Consider the following 7758-nt stretch of genomic DNA (forward strand, 5'->3'; position numbering starts at 1 on the left):
AAACAGTTCTCCAAGCCATCACTGCAGTTTTGAAAATTTTTCAAATCTATTATTTTTAACCATTTTCTTAATATGTGTTTTCTGTTGCATACAAGCTGCTAAGAAAGGCCTTACGTGGTTCTTTTTTATATATTAAGGATAACAACTAATTAGATTTGGTTCTACTTTCATGTGGAAACCATCTCTCCTTTTATTATTAGTTTTAGATATGTTATTCTTAAATCAGTACCAAATGTGTGTGATTTTACAGTGACAGTGTGAATGTAGGAAATGGGACACAAATGCACTGTGTGTGAGTGACTCACCATCATCATCCAACCTCTCTCTACTCTGCTTTCATCAGATCATTATCACCATAATAACCTGTAAATCTCTGTTCTGCAGCCACTGTATTTAAGAAGACTCTGTTGCTGCTGAAGAAGATGTTTGAGTCTAAGATTCAAAGTCTCAGTCAATGTTCGAGACGTCTCCATGGTTGTAGTTCAGACAATAAAACCCAATAAAACCCTAATTAATAAAATTTGTTAATTTACACAAGCCATCTTGAGAATATTATTTGTCACCACTAGGTGGTGGTGTTGTTTTCCAGTTGTCATTTTAGATTTTTAAATTTTTATAGGTATAGGTGTTACAATAGATATTATCAGATATCAACTACTGTACATACAACGCAATGTTACATTCTACACTCTGAATATAAATTGCGTAAATCTTTTTAAATTTTTTTATATTTAGGAGGACGACTGGAATGTATTTTTCATCTTTCAATTTTATGTAATTTTGTTCAGACTGCGTGTGTGCTTAATCACAGTTTTAATCACTTGTTAATGTTATTAAAATGATTTCCCCCATGTGTTCATAGCCCTAACACAACAACACCAATATTAAACATTAATATAATAAAGAATTGTCTCTTTTCCTGTTTCCTCTTTGGGGCGGAGCTTGAGTTTGGGATACTTCAAGTATAACTCAGACTTTTTGTAATTAGCAGCAATGAAAGTTGTTTTAAGGTTTTGGGTTTTTTTTAAAAAATCACGGTACATTTTTTAAAGATTTGAAAAAATGAGCCCGCTCACTATGTTCTGCTTCATGGAGCAGTTCCAGTTATTGAAGTCAAGAAGATTGGAGAATAAAGATATTTAACATAGAAAGTAGACTGTAAGAATGTCATGGAATGCACCAGAGGGCAGAAAATAGTTAGGCTAATATTTGGAGGCCAGAGACCAGCGCAGACACCAGTAGCTGATAGCTATTAGCTTGAGGTTTGTGTCTTAAATCTTGAAACCACTAATACCAGAAACTAGAGATTATTTATTTAAGGAAATTATGAGCCAGAATTACAACACAAAAGAGGTTAGAAGCCAGAAAGTAGAAGTTATGATATACAGTCTGGAAACCAAAAGCTAGACGCTAAAGTCTGAACAACAGATACTACAGGTTGGGGTCAAGGAACCAGAAGCCAGGTGCTAAACTCCAGAAAATGGAAATCACAAGCTAGAGTCTAAAAGCTCAATTATACTGACTAAAGTCTAGTAACTATATGATACAAGGTAAAGCCTAGAAAGTGGACGTTAAAGGCTAAATTATAGTAACTGAAAGCTACAAATTAAAGTCTAGAAGCTAAGAGCTACATCATGAAGTCTAGTTAATGCAAAGTTATACTTTTAGCTTCATGGTAAAGAAACAGACCATTTTATTGTTTTCAGCTGCTTGAGAAACTACAGAGTCTTCAGTCCTGACCAGTCAAACCAGAGCTACCTTGCGGTGTTAACAACTGGCGAGTGCTGGTCAGGTGGTAAGTCCAATTTTATGTATTTTGGGGTTTTTATCATGGTGCGTTCCCACTAAAATATGTTTATACAATTGTGAATTATGAAGTAGTCACACTGCTGAGTTTAAAATACAATAAGAACGTCATGTGCTAGGGACATAAACTAAACTAAAATAACTTGTTGACTTTAGTCTCAGCAAACTGTGCTGAAAACATCACATTGCAGGACTTGTTGTTTTTGTGTTTTTATATTAATGTAGTATTTAAATATTTGATTAATTGGACAAGACTTTGAAATGAGAACTTCTACAGGAGTGGTCAACTGGACCTACATGCTCACTGCAGTTACAAATACAGTACAAAATACCGTAGCTCTTTTAAATGTGAGTCAAACTGCCCACAGGATCCACAAGGCCTGTTGAAGGCATTTCTTTTTACTTAATTGGACTTATTTAAATCAGGCTGCACTATATTTTTTATCTGTTAAGTAATTTCAGTGTCTCAGGAGAGAGACTTGACCCCCAGCAGTTTTTTATATCATGTTCACTGTGTTGTGTGTCAAATTAACAAGGCATATAACCATTTTATCAACGCAGTGATTCTGACCATTCCTAAGTGAGTACTCTTTAAAATGCTTACAGATAATGAGGCTGGTTGAGACACTACACTGTACACTGCAGTGTCACTGGAGATGTGTTGGCTAAAAGGACAAAAATAGACAGGAAAAGCTGGCCAATTAAGCAAAGCAGCATTCATGCAGCTGTGGTTTCTACCAGGGTGTTCACGTGTGGCTGTGTGCACGTTTGTATTTGCCTGCAGCATCTCTCATATGGACAACTTCTGGTTTGGTATTCATTTTCTCTGTAGATGTTAAAGAAAGGACAGGGAAGTTGTGATAAGAATGACATTTTGAGATTTAATTTCTTGCTAGCACAGCACCAACAATAGGAAAAAAATATGGAGGCCTTACATGAGCTGCAGCGTTGCAGGGCTGACATTTAAATGTATAAAGAAGTAACCTTTTATGAAGCACTGTCAGCTCTATGTTAGCTCCTCTTTAGTCCAAAAGGTTGCTGTTTTTGGGGAGGTGTTCACAGCGGTGGAATAAAAAGTCGACCTAAATGTCATCAGGAGACCCAATCAGAGCCATAGGAACATAAACACACCTGCTCTGCCTTTTTTCACCTGATAAAAACAATATTTATATGGAGAAACAGTAGATGTAGAAATACACACCATTTTGTCAATCTCACGGCATTCTGTAGTGATACTCCAAAGTTACCCTCCTATACTGCAGTACCGACCTTAGGGTCTACTATACTAACTACTGTCTTTGCTGCAGTTTCGTCTTTGTGTTATTCGCTCTGTGTTTCTTCCCAGTGGGGAATTGTTGCCTTTTTTCCAGTGCAGTTGTTTTACACTGTTTGTATAACTCAGAAAAGTGGGAGCACTGAACTTTGTTGATTCATAATAGATGAGGGGTTAGTGCTCTTGCACTACAGAAACAAGGTAAGGCTTGGGTTTTTCTCATGGTACACTGGTCTGTGCGAATGACAGTGTAAATGTTTTGTCTCTACATTTGGCACCGAAATGGAAGGCGTCCAAGTGTCTTCTTGGTATAATGTGTAGAAGCAGCAGAAAATGCCGGGGACTGCTGTCCTCTGCATTCATACTGTGACAGTATTCCTACTCTCTCTCTGCCCCCTCCCCCCATTTTCTTAATGTTTTTTTGCAATCTTTCTTTAAAACCCACTGTTAAGCCACCTGCCTGTTCCCCATCAACACCATCAAATCCACAGAGTCAAAGGCCATTCATGTGGAAAAACTCCATCAACCACCTGCAGGTTCAACTCCACATCCTGCACCACTGCAGCTCAGACACTGTAGTGAGGGAGGACTCAGTTCTTCTTCCTGTAGAGCAGGAGCTTTAACATGTCTCTGCTTTTTAGTGTTTTTATTTATTTTATTTAATAGTGATGAAATAAAAAAGTTAGCTATAAATGTGGCTAAAAGTTAAAAAATATATTGTCAATATCAGCAGTGGTCCCTAGGCCAGACTTTAAACACACCTGTTGTAATTATCTGGTGCCTCCACTGACATGTATGTACTGTATGTACTGTAGGTGCTGTGGTCACCTCTGTTTATGTCACATTTATAGACATGTCACTGACAGCTGTCATGATGACACATCAAGACTGATTTGCTTCAGCCAACAATCAGTAGAAATTCTTTCAAAACCTCTTATTATTTCATTGGTAACACAACACCTGCCTACATCTACCAACGCCTAGTTGTCATCTGTGTCCTCACTCACTCACTCACTCACTCGCTCGCCCACCTCTCCACCTAACAAAAGCCTTTCTGTCAATATTCATCGTCACAGGTTTCTATCGTGTCTTCTCCTCACTCTTCTAACTTGGATTGGATTATTTATTTATAGCTTCTCTTTGAAGCCACTCAGATTTGTTCTCGACATTTATATACACTCCTTTCTGTTTTAGTAGTTGATTTCCCCTTATTTCTTACATATTTCTGTTGGACTTGTTTGACTAAACAAAATCAATAGCAACAAATGAGCACAGACTAAGAATAGGGCAAACATAACTCAAGGTTAACAAGAAAAAAACGAGGAGCAATTACTGTAGTATGAATAAAAGTTACCTGACAGAAATCCCTCTCTTTTTACAGTGAACAATTACTCTAATTCTAAATACAGTGCGGCTTTGAGATGCTAGCTCGCTGAAATACGAGTTTTCCAAGTTACAAGTAAGCAACTTTTGCAACATTTTCCTCATGATACGAGGAAACATCGAGTTACGAGTGCTCTGCCGAGCTCCATTTTTCCACTCGACACTGTCTCGCTCTCTGTCCCTCACTGGGTCATTGGACCCATTTTTATAACAATAATAAAAAATGTTTTCTCAATTATTGTTTTATATTATCAATATGTTTGTTTATATCTATGTTTTTGATGTTTAGATAAGGGGGGAATTTTAATTTAATTAATTAACAGTATATTACAGTATATACAGTATATATTTCAGGGGGTCTGGAACAAATGAATTGGTTTTTAGTTATTTTTAATTGGGAAAATGCAATCGAGATACGAGTGGATCGTATGTCGACATACGACATACGAGCTGATGTGGAACAGATCTCAAAGCTCCACTGTATCAGGAGACAACTCAGTACCCAAAGGAGAGAGCCTGAAAACACCAAACAGTCAAATCTTATTTAAACTAAAATTCAAGTTAAATGTAATTTCCAAAGGTTAAAAAAAATAACAACAAATAATACCAGCAATAATATGATGTCATTCCCCATTAATATCTGCTGGCACAGAAGTTACCCCACTGATGCTCCTTTTTTTGTTTAAATAACTAAGCATATATCGAGACAGTTGAACCTGATCAGGAGCTGATGGTGTGAGTTGAGGGACTGGAGTAGCTGATGTGGACAGGACGGTGAAGGCATAGGTGGAGGACATGGGAGTCTGACAACATTACCTGACATAAGGCTGACAGGGTGTGATTTGGCTGAGGTCACTGCCAGATGGACTGGACAGCATGGAGCTCAAGGCAAAATGAAGCTGCCAAGGCTGCTGTCGCAGATTGTGGAGTCAGAGAAACAGCTTTGTGTGTTTTCTTGTTTCTCCATTGGAGATGGAACGCTCTCTTTGTTGAGCCTTTGTGTTAAAATGTCACATAGAGCCGCTGGTGTCTAAATAAACACAAACCCCAGCATTAAATCAACAAACAGTTCACTGTATTCACATTAGACTCAGTCAGATTTCCATATTCCATGTCTAATCAAGCACTTTCAATCCTCTTACAGATTTTGTTTTTTAGTACTAAAACTGTAAAAAGAAGTGTTTTTCCAGAAGATTGTCCTTGGAGTTCAATGTGATTCGGGTTTGTGCCGGTTTTGGATAATTTCGTTAATTCACACCAAATGCCGCCTTCTCTCCCTAATGTCCCTTAATGCTCTTTAATTACTGTCAAGCCACCAAAATGGAAACAGAGTAAACAACAGTCACCAACCATTAAACCAATAAAAACATTTATTAGTTGATATTTTTAAAGGAAGCTGTTTAGTCTGATCCTCTGCAGTTTAATTCCACTCACAAAGACAAAGAGAGAGAGAGAGAGAGAGAGAGGGAGAGAAAGAAAAGGTCACAGGTGAGACACTGTTAGCTAGGGGCTATACAAAGTTTACTTCATGGGATGCAGTCTAATGCGTCTAATGCTGGAGACGACAACAGCTCATTCTAATTTTCTGTTCAGTTTTAATTCCACATTAACCTGAGAGCTACCTTTTATCTGACCACAGTGAATGTTTAAGTTGTTGAACTGGTTTGTGTAGTACGGTAAACTGAGTAAATACTGTGTATCCTGATCCGCTGGTGAAACACACTGTTTGGAATCAGGTTTTTTTTCTGAGAGTGTAATACAATATTTTATATTGTAGTACAGAATTTAATCGCATAACAAAGTCTATATTTAATGTATTGCATCTTGCAGTATAATGTGCTACATTTACGTAGAGTGTAAAGTAACTCTGAACTGAAGAAGCCTCTTGGATGAGAGGTGAAACGTTCTTAAGAAACCTACTCCGTCCAGTTGCCCTCTATGTATATAACTATATATAAACTGTTTTTGGCAAAAGATTGGAAGTATTGTAGATGATTATTGTAGATATTGATAGTAATATTCTAAATACTACAGTCATTTTTATAGTACAGCAGTTGTAGTATAAGAATGTGGCTTACTCTACAGTGGAGTATTTCATACTACTGTCTACAGTCATTTTTATAGTACAGCAGTTAGGTGTTAGGTGTAGTAAGGTATTGCATAGTATAATATGTACTATAGTGGTAATAGTGTCACAGTCATGTAGAGAAAACATATATAACACGTACACTTTATACATTATAGTATGGTGGAGTATAGTCTCGTTTAATCTTGGTGTACTGTGATATGACCTATTCCTGAGTTGTTCTCACCTCATGATCACAGACAACAACAGACCCACTGACCCACTGACCATCTGTAACCTGTCTGTGACTGGACAGTGAGCACAAAGCTCCACATTGTTAGCCAGCATGAAAACGTCACAGTTTTACTGCCAAATGTAACATGTAAGATTCTTCTGTAGACCTTATCTGTTCCACCTCCTCCACCTCCTCCACCTCCTCCACCTCCTCCTCCACTTCCACGTCACACTCTCTATTTCCATAGGTGGCTCTTGTTACTCCAGTGACCGTCTTCCACAAAAACGATCACACAAACACACCACCTACCTGTATGGCACAAACCAGGCTTTATACTGTGTCGAGGTAACAACACAGTATCACAGTCTCTGTGGCAGCTTCAAAAAGACAGTAAGTTAGAGGATTTCTCTCTGCTCACAGACAGGTCTGTAGCAGTGCCACAGGGCTTTCACAGACATCAGTGGGACAAGAACAAACGTTAGGTGGACAGGAGCAAACGCAGAATTATGGAAAATGCATGATGATGTAAATTATAGTAACCTCACTTTTTTTTCTTTGCCTCAGATCTATCTGTACTTCTGGGCACATTCATTTTGACCAGACCCACAATTTTTACATCACAAACCAGCCGGGACACTCGTCTTCATCCGTTTGACCACGCCTGTCTTTTCTGGACATTCCCGGACAAATGATTTGCTCTATTCTCTGCCCAGAACACATCGACGCTTACTTTGCAGTTCTCGGGGGAACCCGTGCTCAATAATTCGCTTATTAACCAGGTCTTCAAGACTGATCGACTGAAGGATATAAATAACTTCTGTTGTATGTAATGGGTGATATTTTCTGCTCACTTGTGGCTGCTATGTTTTCATCCTGTTGCCTTGGTGACACTGGAGATTAAATGCTTCAGAAAGTCCCAAACATCGTTGTTGTATTCAGTTGGCCATTTCCACTGTTTGCTGACAGAAAACTGAGGTCCTCCCCTGACTGGAATTT

The 7758-nt window shown here is 38.2% G+C and overlaps 1 long non-coding RNA gene across 1 annotated transcript; it reads left to right on the forward strand.

Moving 5' to 3' along the window:
- The first annotated feature begins 987 nt into the window (after positions 1–987).
- LOC103382383 (uncharacterized) lies at positions 988–7739 on the forward strand. Its single transcript, XR_521924.3, has 3 exons — positions 988–1262; positions 1707–1795; positions 7327–7739. It is a non-coding gene; the product is annotated as an uncharacterized LOC103382383 (long non-coding RNA).
- Positions 7740–7758: the final 19 nt, after the last annotated feature.

This window comes from Cynoglossus semilaevis, chromosome 8, assembly GCF_000523025.1.
Source record: "Cynoglossus semilaevis isolate Cse_v1.0 chromosome 8, Cse_v1.0, whole genome shotgun sequence".
Lineage (NCBI taxonomy): Eukaryota > Metazoa > Chordata > Actinopteri > Pleuronectiformes > Cynoglossidae > Cynoglossus > Cynoglossus semilaevis.